This window comes from Cyanistes caeruleus, chromosome 5 (genome assembly GCF_971803275.1).
Source record: "Cyanistes caeruleus chromosome 5, bCyaCae1.hap1.1, whole genome shotgun sequence".
Taxonomy (NCBI): domain Eukaryota; kingdom Metazoa; phylum Chordata; class Aves; order Passeriformes; family Paridae; genus Cyanistes; species Cyanistes caeruleus.
This window is the reverse complement of record NC_141705.1, coordinates 55,270,484-55,294,333: the sequence shown is the minus strand read 5'-3', so window position 1 is coordinate 55,294,333 and position 23,850 is coordinate 55,270,484. Positions and strand designations below refer to the sequence as shown.

General features: G+C 37.4%; 1 long non-coding RNA gene across 1 annotated transcript; it reads right to left on the bottom strand.

Annotated features, from left to right (window-relative positions):
- Positions 1-13,110: 13,110 nt before the first annotated feature.
- On the bottom strand, positions 13,111-19,025 carry LOC147653122 (uncharacterized). Its single transcript, XR_015287305.1, has 3 exons — positions 18,928-19,025; positions 18,422-18,646; positions 13,111-15,898 (listed from the first exon to the last, which is right to left on the bottom strand). It is a non-coding gene; the product is annotated as an uncharacterized LOC147653122 (long non-coding RNA).
- Between the last annotated feature and the right edge of the window lie 4,825 nt (positions 19,026-23,850).

Here is a 23,850-nt window from a genome sequence, read left to right as displayed (position 1 = left end):
TGAGGAGTTAACACAGAAGGACTGTGGAGACAAGGCTGCACTTCCCCTGGCAGGATAGCTATTTGTTCAGAATAAAGGTTACTGCCATTCATTTGAATAAAATGGGCACTGTACATAACTTCACTGTCAGGCAAGATACAGCTGAATGGTGCTTTTGTTGAGAATGATAAAAGACAAGAAATCCAGGTATAATGAGGTCTGTTTCATACATACCAGGTAACCTGACATATCTTATTCTCCCAGGACAGGATTAACTTGCTGTTAAAATAACCCTGGTATTTTGGCCTCAGAAATCCGGGAGGCAGTCACAAATATTTTCTTCTTTTCGATTGAAAATGTGTTTGAATGGGCTGCCATGTGCTTTCTCCAGACACTTTACTACCCTGACTGAAAAAAATATATTCTAACATGTCTATGGGGGCACTGTTGATGGAGTACTTCATGGAGACTGATTTATTGAACACCTCTTATCTGGGGGCCTGATTTATTCTTGCTCTCCATGCTTTCCTGGCACAATACACCTATGGTTTGATCCTCAAACTGTGAAAACATGCTATGGTGCATGAAAACAGAACAATCTGGTCCTAAATATGCAATTCCTCTCGTTAGAAAAAAAAAGAAAAAGAAAAAAAAGGACAGCTGCTGCTTTCCTATTAACTTTACATAAAAAGGAAGAACAATTTTAGAAGATGAAAATTCAACTGAGTTTAATGATGCAATGACTCTGGGGTCAGATCAAAGCAAATTAGCTGCCTACAGAGTTAGTATTTCACTTGCAGGGTTTCTGCTCTGTATTTTGAACAAAAAACCCAGGACAGACTTCTTTTTTCACCTTTGCACAGAAGTGGTTTTTTGTAAGTCCTCATTTTTTTTGAAAGAAGTCCTCATTTTTTGAATGTCCTCATTTTTTTGAAATTACTGTGGCTGAGTAACTTCACAGGTAGAAAAGACCAAAATAGAGAAGTCCAGGTAATTTTGTTTCAAGTCCCTTATGCATCTCTAATTACATAATTTTTATTGTGTGCTCTCTTATAACATGATAACTACATGAAGAAACATCATGGGAATAATTCCATGTAAGTATAATATTGCAAAATGTTTTTTTATAACTACATTTTTACACTGACAAGTCTGTAAACTTGGTTTGTATTGCTTCTCTGCAATACTTTTTAACATGGCAATATAATGAATCTTGTCTCAACAATATTCTCAGTAATCAAAGCATCTAAGCTTCAGGCAGATACCCAATAAGGGAAATTTCAGACCATGGAGTTAAAGCCTTTTCCAGGATTAAGTGAGTGAAAGCTGGCCCCCAGAAAGAAAAATGTCAAACAATGGATGTTGCTGTAAATAATGCTAACAGGAAGCTTTCAAGCTCTATTTATTTGCAAACTAATTAGAAGGAATTTGAATTGACACCTTGCTAAATGTTTCAGTTATGTCATACCAAAGTGCAGTGGAAAAGTTTAAAAAATAGAATTCCTTGGTAAACTGGAAAATCTCAAGATAAGAATTATATCCTTACCATTCTGAGAATTCCTCATCATTTTATGTTAAATAAAATCAAAAGAAAAGAAAACAAGTGAACAAAACAACCCCAAACCAACAGGAAAGGATGAATTAAAAGTCCAGGTTTTATGTTACACTGCACACTTGGTCTTGAATCTCAAAAGGTCTCTTTTTTTCTACACATTAGAAGCAATAAAGATGTGCTGGTGCTGCTGTCCCCTCTGAAAAGGATGGTGGAACAGGGTTTGTTGGTAACTGAGCAGAGCCTATTTAAATATTTGGATTAGCAGTAAATAGAAGTGCTTTCTCTCACCTCAGTCTGTGCAGCAAAAATTAGAAAAACTCTACACGACTTATTTCAAAAGTGAGGCAACATCATTGTGCTGTCCTTACCCTCATCTTCTCCATGGCTCACCCAATCTATTTTATGCCACCTGTCAGGACCTGCTTGCACTTAACTTGACAAAATTCATGCTCTTCAATTTATTTAAAATTAAGTTCTGTGCAGAAGTTATCTTGCTTGCATCTTCTTTGCCCTAGTTTTCTTTTTACTTACATTTTCTATATTTAAAAACTTGCTTTGTTAGTCCAGTTTCACTGCTTAGGAGAACAGTGTTACAATACACTTTTTTTTCTTCTCTGCTTTCATTTCCTTTGGTTATTCATTCAGACAAGATTTCCTACCTTCATCCAGGAAAAGAACGAATGTTACTCTTTGGGATTTCAGTGGTTAGAGATTTTAGCATATCAATTACTGCCTTTATTTAACTCTTACATCAATGGAACAATAAAAAGAGCAGCAGTGTTACATGAAAAATCCAAAGCCAAAAAGGTTTGAAATCAAAGTTAGCTCTGGTTTCTAGGGGAGGAATACTTAGGCAAAAAACCACACATCTAGGATTTTGAGAGAGATCTCAAAGATATAATTAATTATTCTCACTGAAGGCCATAAATAACCAAATGATGGATTTAACAACACAGCTGTGGAAATCTTGTAATTTCTCCTCAGTCTTTGTCACAACTATTGTGCTACTACTGAGCCATGCACACTTCATCCACATGTGAGAAGTACCTTCATGTCATTGTGCTGGGTTTTTCAGTGATAAGATAATTGGAACCATCCCTTAAAACATAAAGCTGTCAAACACTATTGAGATATCATAGTAAGTTTGAGTGCAATGTTTAAACAGAGAATGAACTGAAGAAGTGACCAGAACCTTGGGTATTTGCTTAACATTACCAGCATCAGAGCAAAAATAAATTTCTCTGTAGGAGTGTTGATGTGACATTAAACATGACCTTTTAAGTAACTGATTGAAATGGGTTTCTGTAGAAAAAGAAAGACATCTATGAAACGTTGAGGTAAGTACTGCGTTCATTACTGCTAGTCTCATTGAGTTTAAAAACCTTTTTTTTTAAAATATGCACTAGCAATGGTCAGAAATTAATTCTAACTCATACTTGTCACATAGGCTACTTGGCAACCAATATTCAAACAACAAATTTTAAAGGTATGTCAATGCAAACTAATAGACCAAACATTTCAGGTGGAGATGGAAGCAAATGAGATCATGATTAGCCAGGGATTTCTTAGATAAAATGAGGAAGGAACTGTCCCCAAGACATGAAGAAAAGTCAGGTCTCCTATTCTTCCACCTAGCACCTTGCATCCCTGCACCATGAATCCCCAGCACCATGCCTATCAGACCAGCATTCTGTACAGCCCTGCTGAGCAGTGTTTGTTGAAGCACCTCCCTCAGAAAGAGGTCTACACAAAACAACAGATTTGAAGGTAGCCCTAACCCTCTTGATAATTTTCACAGATCACCTCTGAGGTTTAGAGAGCTGAATATTATCACTTGTAAACTGCACTGCGGAGTTTGAGATTCCAAAAGCCTCAGCTCTCCTTTAACATATCTCACTCCCTGTTCAGTCCATTACAGTCCACTGAATTTGCCAGTAAGTTGGGCTTTTATCCCATGTCCCAATTATGGCCATGGTTTGGTGGCATTTCCATAAAGTCAAAATTAAGGATGCAAGTGTATACCATGAACAGTACCAGAGTCTGTTCTTGAAAGATAAATTACTTGGCTTAAAAATAAATAAATAAATAAAATTAAAATAAAATAAAATAAATATATAAAATAATAATAAAAATAAATATAAGGTGTTTGATATTTATGTCACACTAAACACAATATCATAATCTTGACTAGGATTTTTTATGCTGTGAAGCACTCTTTCCTAGGTTTGATACAGCTTTTGACCAAAGTCAGAAAATTGTGCCAATAAGACCTATAATACAGATAAGGGAAAAGTAAGAAGAAGGTTGGGAAGATGTATTCATGACCTAAAAATATGTAAAAAAGTAATTCAGATTGTGTTGTTTCATTCTCGATATAGATTGCTGTAAAAAGAGTAAGCTTATTTAGCAGAATAACCAAAGGAATAAAGAAAATAAAAAGCTTCCTGTCTTTTCATACCCTGAATTTTTACCTTGTTTCAATTCAAGAAAATATTTACCGTATTTCAGTTCAGACTCTTACTCATCCCTAAAACTTTAATTTAAAAATAAGAATTATTTTTTTCTTAAGTCATATGACTTTATTCCAAATACATTAATGAAAGATGACATTGTATGACCAGATGATTATTTTGTTTAGTTGCAAACCAGGAGCAGAGGAAAAGAACCAAGCTTGAGCTTACCAAGCTGAAAACATTGCTCAGAATAAGACTTGAAGGGAGGGTCTTATTTTGTGACTGGTTTATGGTCATGGCTTGTATTTCAGCATGTATTGGCATATATTAAGTTGCAGGATTTTCTAGACAACTCTGTCATAGCCAGTTAGTAGAAATGGCCTTCATATTTTGAGATTTAATCTAAACTATTCCAGAATAGAAATATTTCTAAATATTTATTTTGTTACAGATAATAAAGCACTATGATATATTTTTTAACTGTTCTTAAATAGGGATTTGAGATGACAATGGAAAAAGTCTTTTCAAAAAGCTTTTGCAGTCTAAAAGGTGTTAGCCTATTGATTGACTAAGCTTAGATCCTTATTGAAAATAAGTCAACCTCTGATCTGTGCAATCACTATTTCACCTTTACAAATCAAAGAACAAAGAACAAACTGTAGTGGAAGGCTCCAAAGCATATTCACACTTTAAAACACCATTCAACAGACACTGCTGCAGTCCTGTGGCAATGCTTCAGCAACTCCATGCAATTGAATCAGACCCAGAAAATCTCCTGACCAAAAAAAAGACAGAATAAGGCAGTGATGCTACTTCCATTACAGAAGGTAAATAACTGTCTCTAATTTCCTTCAAACATGGAACTGACCAGGAAATGTGCCTCTTCAGACAGGTATCATGAATGTTTTGGGTGCCTCAAAATACAACATGATTCCAAAAGTAAGAGACATGTAAACAGACCAGTTTCCATTCTATCTCTAAATCTCTTTGCACAATATATAATGAATGATATAATGGAGGGTATATGTGAGCCAGAGGAGAGGATTCAGTATGCTGAAATTTTCACAAATGATAAGAAAAGTTAAGCTTCTCTAAGTACAGCTGCTAGAAAGATTTTTTTAGAAAGCAAAAGGAAATCTGCTCTATGATCTGTCAGGAAGGAAGCCTGGGAGAAACAGCTGTTTTTGCTAAGTGTGGTCTAAGTAAACCAAGCTGTTTTCTCTAGAGTATGTGTGATGTCTTCCTCTACCCCAGGTACTGAAACAACACAAACAAAACACGTCAATCATGGACATAAAACTGCTCCAAAACTCAAGTACAAGCTTAGCTAAAGCACCAGCATACACACAAGGCATTTATATTGTTTATAAAGTTCTCCAAAGTTTAAAGTTCCTTGAAGAACTGTATATGCAACAGGTACAAGTCCTCATTCCTATTAACAATGAAGAAAAGTCATTACAGATTTATCTCCTTTGTAATTTCTTTCCTAATGTCATATAAAAACTGCATTTCTTGGTCCCTTAATTTACTTCTATTCAAATTTTGTGTTGTTTCATGGTGATGTGGCTTTTTTTGGGGGATTTCTTCTGGGGGTTGGGGAAGAAGTCCCAGAAATCTGAAAATAGATTACAAGAGTAGAAAACTGAAGTTTCTCTGCCTTAGAAAAGAGTGGTGAGACATGGAGAGAGAAGAAAGGAGGATGTGAGTTAAGAGCAAAGTGCCATTGGCTGTTCTCAAGTAATCTACAAGTGTGTATATCCAGTTATATGCAGGAAATGAGAAATGCAAGAGGAGGGAATTAAAAAAACCAAACCAAACCAAACCAAACCAAACCACAACACGTTTGCTCTGTTTTAAACATATCCAGAAACAAAGCCATGTATTCTGATTAATCTCTCCCCTGAACTGAATAATTTGTTAATAAAGCTAACAAATCTTTGTTAATAAAGATATTTAGATTTCTTCTTCCATTGTAAATGCTGGAAATATATAAAGGGTTATGTAGAAGTTATGTTTTCAAGAAATGCAAGCTAAATCTCCAAGAGCAGAAACCTAGAAGAAGCTGCCACATCACAGAAAGTTGCATCCAGGGCAAGCCTGCAAGCAGAAATAAAATGACAATGCTTGCTTGAATAGCACCAGCTTTTCAGTGTTATCAGCTGTGTGTTTGCCAGGGTTTTTACACATCTTTCAGCAAAACTGGAGTTCCAAAGGCAAAGTGAACAGCTCAGGAAGGTTACATGTGCTTCTCCCAACGGGGTCTAAAGGTCACAAACCAATGAGCAGATTGAAATGAGGCACACAGAGCAAGATTTCAACACGCAATGAGGACAATTTGTTAAGTACTGTTCCATGCTTCATATCATTCATTTCATTCAGATCAGTATTTTGATAATTCATAAGACAAGAAGCTCTACTCAGCATTAATATTTAGAGAATTCCACAGGGCAATTAGTTTAAAAGGCAAAGCTGAAAAGGAGTCATAAATTAAGGATTTATTCTGTTAAAATATAACATCAGAGGGTATCACCAACCAGACAGGAGATTTCTCATCTGGAAGCACACTCTGTGTGGCCAGTGCATTATGACAATGCAATTGACTCTGTCAGGTGAGACATTTCTGGAGGTATGGACAAGCTGACTTTCCCAGACACATCTTTGCTTTGGGCTTCACTCACAGCTCAAAGGTCAGGAGTAGGAACCCACAAGACACTCGACATGGAACAGGAAGATTAATTCTCTGTAGCCCACCTGAACCATGAGTTTTGGTAAGATTTTCAGCAAGGCTCAGCTTTAGCAGTGGCTATCAGTTCTGGCTAGGTTGACATGTCTGAAGAGACCAAGAGTCATGGATAAACTCCTCAACAAAATTGCTTTTCCAGAGCTGGTTTAGTTGTATCAATCTCAGTCCCAATTCTGCATGCAATGCTCAGAATTGTCTCCTTCCTTACATCTAAACAAATTTGAACCTTGACTCTGAGTAAAAGAGCTCTTTTATTTAAAAACCAAGAGGTAAAACCTGTCAGTTCTTTTGTGGCCCTCACTTTCATACCATTTAAATTACCCAAACCTTATTTATCTGTTCAAATTGCACAGCAGTTAAAGCAAATAAATAATTTTTAAATTTAAAGAAATAGAGCAACCATCTTGAGACAATGAAATATCAAAAATGTGATAAGGTCTTTGATTAAAGTGTTCCCTTCAGCAAACAGTAAATAAATGACAGCATGAATTCCCATTTGGCTCAGGAAGCAAAGCCAGCACAACTCACTTCAATAGCTGCCAAAGAATCATTGATTATGAGGGATCAAACTTTGCTAGCTCACTAATATCAAAGCAGAGAGATTAATCATGGGCTGCAATTCAGAGAAAACTGTTGCAGGAAACATCACTGCTTTTGATCTATGAAAGTTAGGTTTACCTTTGTCAGAGCCCAGTGATGAGGCTCACAGAACAGCTTGGACACAGCTGTGTCCACCATAGTTTTACTAAAACCCCTCCAAGAATCGTACTAATTCCATAAAACTTTTAAGTGCTTTTGGGAATGCAAAGTACTTTTCAATCTTTTTTAATCCTGATTCGGTTGTTGTGAGAGGTAGTCTGTCACTGAGGTCACTCTTAGCTGAAGAGCCTTGCAATATATTCAGTGCACCAAGATGCATTTTTCATCTGACATACACAAGACTTCTCTCACATCACAACAACTTGCACAGTTAGTCTTTGTTATTGTTAAATTTTCTACTGGAATAAGAAATATCTTTAAAATATTCACTCTTTGGCAGGAAATAAAAGATATAGCTCAGCTAGAGCTCAATAGGGTTTTACTTGGAAAATAATTTGCTGTAGGTAGCAACATAGTTAATTAAGCAGAAATAGGGCAAGAGATTCTGTATCTTCTCTTACCATTAAAAACCTTTATCATGAAGTCAGTGTTAAAATTCTGTTCTCAACTGGAACAGTGCTTTTTAAAAAAGAAGTAATTTACAGTAGATGTTGTCATACAAGCACTGAGCATATAAGAATATCAGGGTTTTTTTTAATGCCCTTTTTGAGAGAAACTCAACCAGCGTCTGTAATGAAGTTAAAGATGAAGATTTACCAAGGTCATACTCTTATCCTCTTGATGAAGTCATCCAGAACTTTCCAGAACTCCATCCAAATGTCCATGCACCTCTCAGTGACAAGCCTTCAGCACACTCTGGGGAAATTATTCCGTTTGCTGCTTCTATACAAAGCAGAGGATACAACTCCTGAACAGCAGATTGGCTCTGATTGCACATCTAATATTAGACAGCCCTAACTCTCAGTAGGATTTTCAGAGAGAGACTATTGACTTACTGTCCTTGTGTGTCAAACCAACAACCTGTAAATCATATGGCAAAGTATATAGGGAGTTTATTTCTGAGGCCAGACAGGGAGATAAAGAATAAAGATGCACCTAAAAAAGATTGAAACTCAAATTATTGATTTCCTGAGGCAATATTAATAAAGGTTTTTTTTCCTCATACTTCACGGTTGAACTTCAGACTTCTCTCCTGAAGAAAAGCTTTCTGTTGGCTAGCATAATACCAAGGAATCCAAAAGTTAGTTTCTTCTGTTAAACCCATTAAATACAGATTTAACTTTTCATGGCAGTGGACTTTGGGTTTTTGCTGTTTGTCCATATTGAAAACACACACACAAAAAAATTCCCAGACTAATGTAAGGATATAAAATGCATTTGCTGAAGAAAAAACAGAATAAAGAACATTCGATGTATTTAACATGCCAAAATTTAAATGCATTTTATCAGTAGGAGTTGTTTTATGAAACAAGAGTAAATTTATGCTTAGTGGAAATTCTACTTAAAAGGTTAAAAGTTCTCAATACTTCTTTATTCTAGAAGACATTAAAGAACTTCCAATATATGGGATCATAAGCCTTATTACAGCATTGGCTGCCTAGGGCTCTCCCCTATATTTAATGATCAAGCTATAAATTTTCCTCTTGACAGACTGATAACTTTGGTCTTGCTTACAAGCTCCAAATATGAACCAAACCAGCAGGGGGTTGTGGTGTGCATAAAGAAATCTCTGTGGTATTTCATTCTAATATTGTCCAGTTTTCCCCTGTGAAGTAAAAATATCTGTTCTCAGAGCTACTGCATGGAAACATGGCAAAAATACTAAGAAGATAAAATGAAGGTGAGCAATGACAGAGAAGATCAGCTGCTCAGAAAAGATCAGTGCCAGTCTTATTCTTGCATTTAAGAGCAGTGTGATTTCTGTTTTCCACTCAAAAGAAAAGTAAATTTAACCAATGCCAGGTTAACTAAACTAAACTAAAAGTAAATAAAAGAAAAGAAATATAATAAAATAAATTAAAATAAATGAAAGTACAATAAAAATAAATTAAATTTAAATGTAAAGTAGATTAAAATAAAATAAAAATAAAATACATAAGACTGACTGAAGGAAAAATCTGAAATTCTAACTCACCTGTTTGGTGTCATGAGGATAATTTCTAAGGTCTTAAGACACCAAGGAGGATCTGTTTCCAAAGGTCTGCTATGCTTGTTGAGGTTCAAGATGAAGGCAATTATTATTCTGAGGGTTATCTGACAAGAGCTGCTGGCTACAAACAAATCTCATCATTGCCATTGACTACAACTCACAAGATGCTCCACTACTGAGGAAAAGGCAGAGAGACAAATGCTAAAACTGACAGAAAAAAAATGACCCATGTCTTTCCTTCGGCTGAGTATTTGTGTCCAACTCCCTCTTTTGTACAAAAGCTGGACTATTTTAAAATGTGAACATCAAGAGCAGGGTGTTAACAGTGTGGTACTTCTGAAATCTTCATTTCACATGGACTAATTGATGGCTCTGGAGAGAGTGTTGATCAATCCCAACCCGCTGTTATCAGTTAATAAAAGACTTCTTGTGACCCTACTTTAATACAAAGTAATAAAGAAATCCTAAAGGAAGTCTAAAGAAGTTACTCACATTTTCTTATTTTAATGTTATTGTGGCACCATGAGCCTTCTTAGGATATAGAAATCCAGAGAAGGGCAAAACCTGTTGTTGAAAGCTACAAGAGCTTTTAATACAGATTATGGACATTCTGACTTGAATAACCAGTGTTTGTAGCAAGTGTCATTCTACATCAGAAAAGGTACTTACAACCCATGGAATACTTTAGTGATACAGTTTTGGGTTTATCTTTGAGAAACTTAACAATTTTTTCTCTTGAGCAATACTAGCAACAGATGGAAAAAGGAGACATGGAGTTACATTACTGATGTTGAACTGTGCTGCACCATGCACTTGCAAGCTTCTCCAAATCCCTCCATAAACACAAAAAGTCTGACAAGCCCCAGTGAGAAGGTTGAATTTACCTGCACAATGTTCAGATTTTGGTGAGTCTTTATAGAAAGGATCTGCTCTATCATGTTCTGACCACTCTCTGACTTCTGACTTAAGCAAAAATAGTTAAAGATATTTTGGTAATTCATTTTATTTTCTGGGGAGAAATGTACAGCATAAGCAATACTTGCACAGAAAAAACATGTATCAAAGGTTTACTCCTTTTTTTCTATCATTTGAATGTAGATTAGTGCCTGATCTCAAGTTTAGTCTCATCTATTTATGTATATATTTATTTATTTTGGCCATTGTGCAGAACTGTAGCTTGGGGATGCTGTCCGAAAACATAAATACTGGCATAACTCTGTCATTTGATCCAGTGCCCAGTGTTCTATGAATTAAATTAATTACTTTTGCTCTTTAATTTTTCTAATGTAAGCAGGATGCTAAAACAAGAATTTATATTCAAGAGATTTTTTTGAACATAGAATGGTCATGTTCTCAAAAGTTGTGTTACTTGACAGATTCTCCAAGGGGCAGTGTGGGAATATTTTAAGTGAATTTAGAATGTCTTTGTTTTTTTCAGCTACTTTCGCTTATTTAAACCTTATCAGGTCAGGATTTCATACTTCCAATGCTCTGACTCTATTACCTCCCTGGGAAACCCATTCCAATATCTAGTCACCTCTTCTTTGAATATATTCTCCCTCATATTAAAGGTCACTAGCACCAACAAGTCTTTTGGAGAAAAATACTAAACATAATAAATAAGCACAAGCTAATTTTTTTTCCTGGTTTGTGATGGTGTGGAACATCACCAATAGAAAAATCCTGTTACTGCTGCTGGAGCTGTTTTCCACATCCTAGCTGAAAGTACCTAGGAATTACAGGAAAGAGAAATAAACTGAGATTTTTATTTTTATTTTTTTTAAATCAAAGAGAAACTTCTTATAGTAAAGCAGTAAAAATTTAGAAGAGGCTCAAATGAGGTCCAAAACTGAAGCAAGTCAGCATTGTTCCTAATAGTAATGGATGTGCTTAGTGTTACACTAGTGTTTCAGGAACAGTCTCCTTTTTGTGGACAAAAAACACATCTTTTTGGCCTTGGACTTTTCTGCTCAGCTTTTGTAGTTGTACAAGGACTTTCAGACCAAACAGTTAAAGCCTCTGTATGCAGCACACTAATCATCTCTTGAATTAAAAATCTTAAGCCCAAGAACTCTTCCAGTCCCAACTTTATTTATCTAGTCCTTTGCTATTTTTAGGCCCTTTATGTAAGAGATGAATCATGCAAAATTCCTTGCATATGAGAGAACATGCAAATGTGTTTGTCTTACTGCAGTATCTGAGGTGGAAATGTCCAGGTATGAGCCAGTTGGGCTTATTTGATAGTCACATCAGCAGAGGATTTCTGCATTATGTGCACATCCAGCTTTGGAATAATCAGGAAGCGGCTCTGCTCAGTCACATCCTGATAGGGACCTGCAGTACAGGGATGTGTGGGAAGTATTGCTGAAAAGCTGCTGCATTTATTAGCTAGAAAAAAACCAATTATCTGTTCTGAGGTAACAACAGTCTCCTGGAAAGATGAGAGGGAAATAGCAGCAAAAGAGGATTAATGGAGCAGTTAGTGTGGTATTGATTAGGCCTCTGGCTTGCGGGACTCGTTCTGGATTTGGCTAAAAGTCAACTTTACCCAAATAATGACTGAATAGATTTTTTGCTGTGATAAGAGGACCAAATCCTGCATGTAAAAATAGTAGACAAGCAAGTGGGGTGGCTGTAATGTTTTATGTAGCTGACAGTCTCTCAGAATATTAGTTTTATGCAGAATAATAAGTCATGCAACTGCATAAATTTTCATGTTATTTTCCCCACCTCTTTCCACCATTAATGCAAACCACACTGGAGGGAAAACCCTTGTTTATTAGAAAAATAATAAGAGTGGAAACTACGAGAAAAAAATAATTCTGAATAAAAAGTATATGGCATTTTCCCAAACAGAAAAAACACCTGGGTATCTGGTACTCTTCTTTAAAGAAAGGCTTCAGGTTGTTTGTGGTTTTGCAGAACAGAAAGGACATCTGCTTTCTAAAACTAGATTCTACGTTGGTTTACAAACTAGGAATTGAGACGATTTCCAATAGAGTGGGTATTCATGAAGGTATAAACTAAGCTGTGGCAGTGGACTTTTCTCACACGAGCAAAGCTTTTCAGTGTTTTGCACTAGGAATGTTACTGTGTTAATAAGGTTAATAATCTCTGATGCTACTTAATATAGTCACTTAGGACCTGGAAATGGCATAAGAAATGAGCAGGAGGAAATGCAAAACTAAGGAAACTAGCTAAAAGTAATTTGAACAAGGAAGTCATGTTATAAGGCTGAAGATGCCACCTGACGTGACAGGTGCAAGTAAGAGTTAATAATTTTTAAAAACATATTTACTATATATTTGATGCCCAAAATATGGGGCTTTTGTATTTTTTTTTCACTCTTCATTTTCTCATCACTAGAAGAAAATTAGTAAAAGTGATACAACAGCATCAATGGAGGAAGTGGCAAAATTTGAAATCAGACACTTGATTTCTGTCCTGTTCAGTGACCATGGAGTGAAAAATTGGAAAAAAATCTGTAGCAAGAGGTGAAAACACTGTAAAAGAGGGGTATGTTAATGAATCAGTAAGTTACAGTAGCATATTCTAGCTCTAGTGCAGAATAGACTGTTTGCATGAAAAAGATGTAGATTTAAAATGCAATAAAAAAGACCAACAGAAGAAATCAATAATGATACATTTTATTTCAAGCAGTCACAACAGCAGTGCCACATCCATCAGTCATATTTTCCTAGGGCCTGTATATAATAATCCCCCTGATCCCTATATAATTGCCAGCTTCACCTTTTGAATTATCAACAGCTCTCACAGCTTATTGCTCCGTACTTTCTTAATAAGCGCCCGCAATCAATAACCTTCCCACTGAGTAAGCAGCAACCAGCCAGCCAAACACAGGGTGTAAATGTTTCAGAAGTGATCATTACAGGGATTTGAATGACAAGGTGACTGTGATAATGCAATAGGCACAAAGTAAAGACATAATTTGGAAAATCCACTTACTGGAAAGTGTAGGTGTCTTACCATGACAAAATGCTCGTTCTGTGGAGAGAATATTTACCCTTGAAAATGAAACCTCAAATCCTCCTGGAGGGAGTGTTTTTTCCTGAGATGGCAGTCACCATTACTGGACTTTCATACCCCAGCATCAAAACAAACCATCCAGCATGTCTGCAGCCAACCTCTTCTATTTGGACAACTGCTCACTGTTACACACAAACTCTGCTATGATTTATAACAGAGATTTGCATACAAATTTGAGAAAAGTGTCACTTTGATGACAATGGTTTAAATAATAATATGTATAACAAGGGCTCTCACAATTTTTTCTGTTACAACGCACTCGATAAACACCAACACAAAAAACACTTGCCTATGTTTGAGAATTATTTCTTAAATTTGACAAACAGAACAAAGAAACATTGATCCAGACTCACATAAATTAAATAGAACTTTGAACCGAGACAGTTTTTCCAGAGTGATCAGTAGTCACATTGAATGCATTTCCAAAGGAGCTCAACTCCAACTTTAACTAAAGTTGACTTTTAGTCAACAAAACAAAGGATAAAAAAGTTTTTAAAATGTCCTGATGAAAAAAGTGGTTATTTTGTTTCATTCTATGGCTGCAGGCACTGGGCTTTGAAAACCCATCATTTTAGGCACATGGATGAGTTCCATAGGAAATATTCAGAACTTCTGAAAATGTAACTGTTTATTTAAATGTCTAAATGAATTTTTGTTTAGTTATCCAGGCTGAAGACTCCTTGGGATAGTGGGTGAATTGTGGTGACTTAGAGTTGCAAAACATTTTCCTTCAGAAGTAGTATCAAGAGCTCATCAAACTTTGTCATTCTCACTATATACTTACATCCCCTGTTCTTTGGAGATGACAGTGCACAGGAAGATGAAAATCCTGGCAATTTATTAAAATTTGCAAGACATAGCAAGAAAAAGTATACTTATCCCTATTTTGAATATTATTTTTGAACTCACAAAAGGCTTGTGGCAAATCCCGAGTTTGATCAACAGCATGACAGAAACTGATATGGAAAGTGCTATCAAAATAGAAAAAGAGTTTTACCTTTATTATATTAACTATAAGTTAGCATTTGTCTTTTTTGACAGATGGTTTGTTTAAACATTTTTTCTTGATAAATTTCTTTTAATGTGTTATTGATTTTTCAAACTGGCTTGTAAGATATTTGAAATAAAAGCATAAAGCATATTCATTTCACAATGAAAGCTAAACTAAACTTCAGGCAAGAAGAAAATGAAAAAAAAATTAAAATACACAGTGACCTGTTCTTCAATAAGCCATCAGTGCCAAGACTCCAAACAATTGCTTATTTCCTGACAATCCTGTTTGCAGATAAATCAGGGTTCAGTGCCTTTTTATTTTATTTTGTTTCTTTTTACTTTCTCTGAGGTTTCATTCTGCAAAGGCTTCATAATATTTACTTATTTTTGTTTTCCTTTAAGCAGTGAACAACTAGTGAGCTTTCCCTATGGAGAACGTGCTGAAAATGAATAAAAGTCCTGCAAAGTACCCAGCCTTCTAAATTAGCTACAAAAATTCATTGCTGGCATTCTGACATGCACATTACTACAAAACCCAGTATAAAGACCTTTAGGCAAGACTGCTGGTGAGCCATTAGATGAGATGATGATGATAGGAAGCTGATCATTAAGCAGCATACTCTTAAGGGACCACTTCTGCCACACTAATTATACTGTGTTTCTGACTTAAAACTTTATGTATTGCCCAGCACAGCAGCACCATCTAAGTGCTACAGTCTGTCAGTAGACCCAGCAAGGTCTGCAGTGCATTGCTTGTCCTGTCTATTTTTTAAGGCAGAAAAATGCATTAGAGATATTTTGCATGTTGTTTCCCACCAGTTTGCATCTGTTGGTAAGACAATGATGTACAGGAGAGTTTAATGCTTATTAATTTCATATACTTCAGTGAATTGCTTGGGGATTGACATGTCACACACTGTGTGAATATGAGGGTATGGCTGCAAATGGATTCTGTTAGTATTATAAAAGGCTAGGTTTGTGCCTTTAAGAGTGCTTCTTTTAAAGAAGGAGGGAGCTGTGTGTTTGTAGCTAGAGCAGTTTGTCAGGCATATCTTCAGATTCATCCCCCCTTTCTGACCTAAAGTGCACTAAAAAGCCTTAACTTTTGTGAAAAAGATATCATGAACACTATCTGTTGACCTGGAGAGCAATAGACTTTCCAGTCCTCCCTCTTGCTTTTCACCATAAAGCAGCTATTGACAGAGAAACTTGCAAATTACTCTTGCTTTTTCATGCCCTCCTCCTAAGTGATGCTAACAAATCTCTTCATGTTCCTCACTCCCTCATTGGTTTCTCTGCTTCAGAAAGATGGGAACATCCTGCAGTTTCCCAGGACTTCAAAATCACTGTTGTGCTCCTGGCGGGGACTACCAAGAGTCCTGTCAAGAAAGGTCAAAGACATGGGTCAGTTCTCGAGACTCTCAGGCTCTGATCCAAAGCTCACAGTTATTGCACAGTCTTTTAACATCCTTTGAGAAAGTTTAGATATTTCTCATGCCATTCATGAGTGGGAGAGCTTCCACTAACAGGCCCCAACAGAACCACCAGCCGTGGACTGGCTGAATATTAATCTTGCTACATTTGAACTAAAAGCTCTGCCTTACTGTCCTTATAAGCACAGTCTTGGACACCTGGACCCAAATTTGGATCTTCTAAGACTTCTACTACAAACTGTGTAAGCAATTCAGCCGCATAATCCATCAGAAGTGGATGGACCAAGTGCACAAGTGCCTCAGATCAGCAGCAGCATCCAGTGTGACTGCATGTACAGCTTTGTCACTGCTCAGGTATGCTCATATGACCAGTTAACAGCTGGCCTTTTTGAGGTAAGCATGCAAACAGGTAACACAGGCGTTCCAGAGCTTGCAGTAGAGATTTTAAACAAGTTTGAACAGAAAAGTTGGAGATGAATAATAAAAAAGCTATTTGGTTAGCAATCCATAGTCGCCAACTCATCAATTAATAAAACCAAAATTAATTGCTAACTTTGAAATTACCTCATCTATTTTCAAAAGAAGCTGACAACTTGATGTATTAAAATAAGAATGATCACTTATTGTAAACAAATTTCAGTTTACCTCCCCCCACAGCTCTTTAATTTCAAGAAGGATGGTGCACCTCATTTTTGTGTCTGCTGGACAACCTTCAGCTCTGCATTAGCTAATTAATTCAAAGAAGGAGGGATGTCTTTTCCACTGAATCATCAGTATAGCTAATATTATTTATATCTAACCATAAATAATACAAAGGGAAATATCTTTGAGTTCCTGGGGATGCTGCTCTCACTTTAACCCTATATCAATCCTCAGGGGATTAAGAAAGCCATGATAATATGTGCAATCACTGGTAACAAAAGCACCTCTGTAGCATGGAGGTGAAGGTAATAAAGCATGGTTTCAGAAACAGGAGCAGAGAAAGCACATGCATACAAAATAAGGCAAGGAAATGCTGTGCAAACCTATATAAGGACAGGGCATAAAGGTGCATTGCTTTAATTTAAAATAGGAGGGCTGAGATGATGTGTTGTAAAGGATGAAGGTTTGAAAAAAGAAAACAAGGGGAAGTGATATAGATGAATAAAACCACTGAAAGGGTAGCACTTGTTGATGTATGAAAGGACAGGCTTTCTTCAGTCTGTGGTGACAACTTCATGAGGAACTTTTCATAAACTTAAAAAGATGACTTCAACAGGTCTTTTCTGAAAAGATGTTACAGGGCTTCACAGGAAAGCACAGAAATGCAAGGCAGAAATGTTGAACAGCAGGAAGAGTGAGGAGAAAGCAGCCCAGAGCTGAAAGCTCCCCTCTGTTTGCACAGGGGTGTTAAGTCTGAATTGTGAGAATGTTGTAAGTAGCAGACAATGAGATCTCTGAGGAAGTCAGGATGCTGCACTGGAAAGCACAGTGTACTGATTCATGAAAAAGCAGGACTGATGTTAAGCTTCAGTTAGTATTTCAACCATTAAAACGCTTTAAGTGCCTACCTTTAATCTTCTAAATGTGCACATACACTGGTCACTGAATTATATGTCTGGAATACTGTCATGTGAAGCACACTATTTCCCAACAAATGGACATGACTGAGTTTTATTTAGATAAAATGGCAGTGTATACCAGGGTTGGCAAATATTTTTCTTCTTTCAAAAGTTCTAGCTCTAAGTGCAGGTTGGTTTGTTGGGGTTTTTATTTTGTTTGTTGTTTTAATGATTTCTTGCATTCCCTTATAATTTTCCTTTTATTAATTTTTTCATTTCCCTTAAGCAGTTTTAAAAGCACAGCTGAAATTCTGAATCATGTGTACTGTTTGCACATTTCATTTTAAGTGCTAAATTTAATTTCTGCTCATTATTCCAAGAAATCCCCTATATCTTCATATCTCAGGGAGTTTGATGCTTTCTGTGTATCTGATACCTGCTCATTTAAGTACTTGAATTCTTAAATGCATTATGAGTAAATTGGAATATGCCATGGTAAAGTCTTAGTCTACTAATTCATCTGTGGATTTCTACCATAGAGTAAATAAAATGTTCTGTATGAAAATCATGGTTGAAAACTAACACAGGAAAAATTTAGCTGCAAAGTCTTCTAATACTATAGAACATCAAAATAAGTGTCATCAAGCTGCAGTACTGTTGACAGGTTCTCTTGTCCTTCAGCATGGCATTAGAGTAATTATGATCTCAGTCTTAAAAAAAATACCAAATAAGCAAGACAAACAAAAATCCCCAAACAAGGAAACAACCAACCAACCAAAAAAACTCTAAATGTAAGCTGTTCCAGTCCTGAGTCAGCTCACACATTCATGGATGATTGAAAACAGCATTTAAATCAGCTTTTTAATATAAAATAGAATTTCTTTTTCCCCCATTCATTTATTTATCTCATGTGTGGCTCCAAACTCACCAGCACTGGTTTATACCACTGAAGTCAGCCCAGATAGACAAGAATAGTGTCAGGTCACAGTTAGATCCTTTATCCCCACTTTTTCCAGTCCTGCTGAAAAGTAGTGTTGTGGTTACTCCATTCCACACTATTACAGCTTCAACTCTGATGTCTCAAAACTGACTGAGCAGCAATTCTGGCAGCAATTTCTGTTACTTTTTTCTTAAATCTCCAGCTCCTGAAGTCCTGCAAGAGAAGGTGTAAAGGGTTGTGGTATGGAGCTTTAGGACGGGAGCAACTCTGAGAAAGACATAGACATATTGAACAGAATACACAAAAAATGATCAGATTATCTCTCCTGTGAGGAAAGGCTGTTATTTTTCCTATGAGGAAATAGGACTGTTCTTTGTGGAGAAGGGAACTTTTGGAGGGATTGTTATTGAAGATTGATCTAATTAATCTTAATAAAGCTCATTAAATCTTATTAACCTTATTACCTAATTAATCTGGCTAAATCTAGATACTACCTGAAGGCAAGGTATAAGGATGACATAGGCTCTTTTCGGTGGTTCTCAGTGACAGGATCAGAACTGATGGACACAAACAAGAACACAGGATGGTACTCCTGAACATCAAGAAACACTTTTTCACTTTGAAGCTGGTGACCAAGCAAGCAGCAGCTTACAGTGTATTACAACCTCTTTTCTGTGCTCTTTCTGTGGAAAAAGCAGCACTCTAAAGTCTTGAGATATATGAATCATAAATCAAGCCAGAGGATGCTCAGAAATTCCCTGCCCCCAACCCCATCCCCAAATCTCAGTTCCCAAGTAAATATGCATTAAACTCTTGCTTGTGATATTTAATAGATTGATGTGAATCCTGACAGTTATATTAAAATGGAAGAAAGGAAGGCAATTAGCTATCAAGCATTGAAAATTGACCAAAATGTAGCATAAACTGGCAAAAGTTAATCCTGAAGAGATAGAAATGGCGTCCCTGGTTTTCTGATCCTCTCTTCACATTCACAGGTTTTATTGTTGGCCAAGAAAAGAGGAAGGGAAGCACAAAGACAGGCCATTGGAAGTCAGGAAATGAAGACAGAAGAGATAAAACTGAAGTGCAGAAATCACAAGCCTCACTTTCAACATCTCAAGTTCAGAGTCAAAGACACTTTCTCTACCACAATACTTCACAGATTTAACTTTTTCTATGAATCCTTACATAACTGGCTTGTATAATGAAAGTGATAGCTGTGCAAAAGCCTTGTATTGTGGTCCTACCATGAGCTGCAGTCAGCTTGTGGCAACCTGTTTACCTGTGATTAAAATGGCAAAGTTCTGACCCTTGTCCTTACTGTCCTTCAGACTTAAAATGTCCTGTGTCACTGGCATGCTCTAAGGATAAGCATATGAAAGGTCATTAGATACTCAGATGCTACCATACTAAAGATAAAAACAGATCTGCAGGCATCATATTCTGTCTTCTGTTGTACTTTTTTTTAGTAGATTTTTAGTAGACTAATTTTCTTCATAGTAGCTTTTAAGGGGCCATGTGTTGGATTTTTTTGCTTTGCTTGTGAGTACAACTTTTTCTTTACCTATTAAAATGCACCTCAATCCATTTTTTACACTTTTGCAGTTCTGACGTTCTCCTCTATCTCCCTGTGGAGGAGAGGCTGAGCTAGTGTCTGTGTGAGGCCAAACTGCCTGCTGGGGTTAAATCACAATCAAAAGCAATTATGTAATCTTTTTCAATTAGGTATTGATGTACTGCCAATAAATAAAAAACTGCTCTTGACCACGGACTGTAATTTTTTCTGATTTCATATGGCTTGCTTAATTAAATTAGCAATGTAATTTGCATTTGTTGGATACAGTTGGTTCCAAAGTCCTGCCAGAAGGAAAAATAGTAGCAAGTTGTACCTCTCACAGTAGGGACAGCAAAGATTTCTTATTTTTATTTCACCTTGACCCAGTGTGAGCAGCATTCCCCAGAAAGCCTACCGTTATAGCAAGGTTTAGAGGTGAGAAAACATTAGCAGTTGCAAATTCTATCCAAAAGGCACTTAGCACTTTCTGCAGAAATCTGGCTGTGTTCTTCCTTCACTTTCATCCTGTGATAAAATTCCCTGAAATCAATGGAAATGCTTCTTCCTGTATCCTGAAATGTATCCTTCCAGTCAGCTGAAATCTATTCATAGAAGATATATTTTGTGAGCTTCCCTAAAACTCCCTGCAACTGTGGAAACCTCTTTGCCCTAGAATTTTAAAATTATCTGCTGCATCGTAAGAAAACCAAATCCATGAATGCTTCCATAACATTGCAGTATCTCAGTATCCGTTCATCATCTGGCAATTTCTCCCAAAAAAAAAAGACTTTATGGAACACACACTGCGTTCCCCAGCTAGGCCAACATGGCCAAAGATGCCCTCCAACCCCACAAAGCACAAGATTCATTTATGCCTTGTAGTCTTTTTGCAGCTTCAAGGCAATGATAGGGAATAGTGTATGTTAGCAGGGTCCAAGGGAGACCAGCTGTGGATACCTTCCCTGCTGCTGCAGAATTGTAATGGCTTTGATGGCAGGAAAGTGTCAGTAATATAGCTAGCAGCCAATACAAAGCCAGTTCAGAACCAGCACACACTGATTTTGCACTACATTTTTCTTACTGTTAATTGTAGTCTCAATCTGAGTGCAGGGTGAGAAGTGAATTTCAAAGCCTCTGCCCAGCATGCTCCTGTCTCTGCTTCAGACTCGCCTATTTGTTGTGCAAATTGTTCTCTTTCCCAATATTTTTAGAGTTCTCTCAGCCAATGAATCTGAGCACTCTGTAACCCATAATGTGTTTACCCTCACAGCACCCCTGAGGGCAGTAGAGTGCAATTATCCCTGTTTTACTGATGGAAAACTGTGGTATAAAACAGATTAAGCCATTCACACAAGGATCAAGAGCTCTTTGCTCTACTTATTGTGAGCAGGTCATCTTGCTGCTAGTTTTCCATTTGGCCTGAATCCCAGTCAGCAGCTGAGCACCACATCCAGCTGACAAAACTCTGCTCCAAGAAATCACCATGAAACCCCAAATCTTAATAAAATAGTGAAGGTATAAGTAAAAGCTTTCTCTTGGGAATACTTCAAGCCCATGAATACCACAGAAGGCAGTACCAGTTGCAACTCAGTCTCTCAACCACCATAAAGACACTGTGGATGAGCTGCCCTAGCACAAGAAATTGTTGTCCTCTCCTCCTTTCCCAGCTCCTCTCCCAGCCTCCTTCCAAGAGGGCACAGTTCTGGTGCTGGTTATGGGATTGACCTGCTCTAAGCAGAAAACACTCATTACTGAGAGCAAACAGCAGAGACCTGGTCATCACACACTAGATGAAGAAGGAAACACCACAGAGCTGCTCCCTGGTCTATCTGTCAGAGGCATGAACTTTAGGTACTGGGGTTATAAATTAAATCTTATGTTGGAAGGATAAAGTCTATCAGACATGAAAAACCAGGAGCCAAAGTGATATGGCATACACATTCTGCTCCAATATTTCCCTCTAAAGCACCTGTTATGGGCCTTTGAAAAGGTTTGTCTTTCTAGAAAGTTTAGTGCTTGAGCCATTTTAAAAGTTTTGGAATTTGTTCTGCTCGCTATGAACATTTTGATTTGAACTCTCTGCAAGACCACCCAGAAGAACCTCATGGATCAGGAACCAGGAAAAAAGGAAAAGCAGATTTTCTGCTGAGGAGTAACTAAACAGTAAATTGTCCAGAAGCAGAACACATATTTATTAATTTTATTTATCAGTACCATGGACAGAAGAACAAAACATTCATGTAAAGCAAAGACAATCCTATTCTTCATTGGGTTTTGGTTTTTTGTTTTTTTTTCCCCTCTTATTTTCTCTTTTGACTTAGTGCTGCTTAGCACTGTGATGGTTTCACATTGACTGACATTTGGGGAAGAAGTAAGAAAACACCCATGGAAGTGATTTCTTTGAGAGAAGTTGCTGGGAGCTTCCTCTGTGTCTAGGAAAGGCCAATAGCTGGCTAGTTCTGAGAACTGACAACATTTTGCATAATTTATAAATCAGACCTGCCTTTCTAAAACCACAAGCCTGGGAACTCTCTTTGCTTCTGGCCTCGAAAGGTAGCTGGGCTCTGGTGAGGCCAGTCCTGTTCCCCCATGGCCTGTGAGGCCTGGGGGAGGCCGGGCTGGGCCCCAGCAGCTCCTGGGCAGGGGATGGAGGCTGCAGGGTCCCGGCCCCAGGCTGAACCAGACCATGGCTGCTGACATCTCACTGACACCAAACCTTCCTCTCCTGCACTGACAGCTTCAGGCTGCTGGATGGAGGGAAGGTCCCAGCTCAGCCTGAAATCCAACACCGTGACTGCCATGGCCACTGCCTATGGCCATCTGCAGGCCTGGCAAGATTCAACCCTTTCAGTGCACAGATGAGACCTGCAGACCATGATTCTCCCCTCGAGAGAAAAGAACAAAGTGAGAACACATAGAAGACAATGTGAAGACATTGAAGTCAATAACGAAAGAGTCAAGCCTTAGACAGAAGGTGAACGAGGAGATGCCTTAGTGTTGGGCTGAAATATTCTTTTGGTAGGGCCATGGAGATGGACAATGATATACTGAAATATCCACTTTAATTCATGAGAGAGCATGGGGGGATGAAGTGTTCAAACTGTAGATGTGAGCAGAGGCATCCATTGATAAAGCCAAGCAGTTGTTGGAGTAGCTGTGATCCCATGAGAAGCTTGAACAGTGAGAGAGATGAGAGTGATGAAGACCCTTTGGCCCCCAGGAAGAGAAGAAGAAAAGCTCTGTTCCCAGAGAAGATCACAGAGAAAGATGAACCTTTGCCTTTGAACAACTCATCCTTAAAATAATACCCCATGAGTTCATGTCCCATGGACACACCTCTAGGAGGGCTGTAAAAATGGGAGGAATTTCACGATGCAGGACTTTTCCCAGGCAGCTTCTATTCATGGAAATGAAAAACCATGAGAAAACTGTTTTCTGATGTTCCCAAGTCATGACAAGGGAAAACTCCTCTCCCTACAAGAACTGATGAAAGACTGTTGTATAGTTGGTACTGCTTTAACATCCCAGGTTTTGTCTCTACATGGTCAGCTGGGAAAGGAAAAAGTTGAGCCAGGGAAGAAAAGGTGTCTTGGAGGTTTTATTCTAACGCTTCTTATTCTTGTAGTCTTGTTAATAAAATTTCTTTATACTTTTTGAGTTTTAAGCCTGTTTTGCTCTTCTCCTAATTCATATCTCACAGCAAGAAATAAATAAGTGTACTGGTGATTTTAACCAGCACTAACCTACCACACTATTTGTTGTGTTGGCCAGGAAACTGAAATTGGTGAATCTATACCACTACAAGCACAAAGACATAAACCTGTGAATGATTTTTGTTGCTGGTCTAAATCAGCAAAGAAAG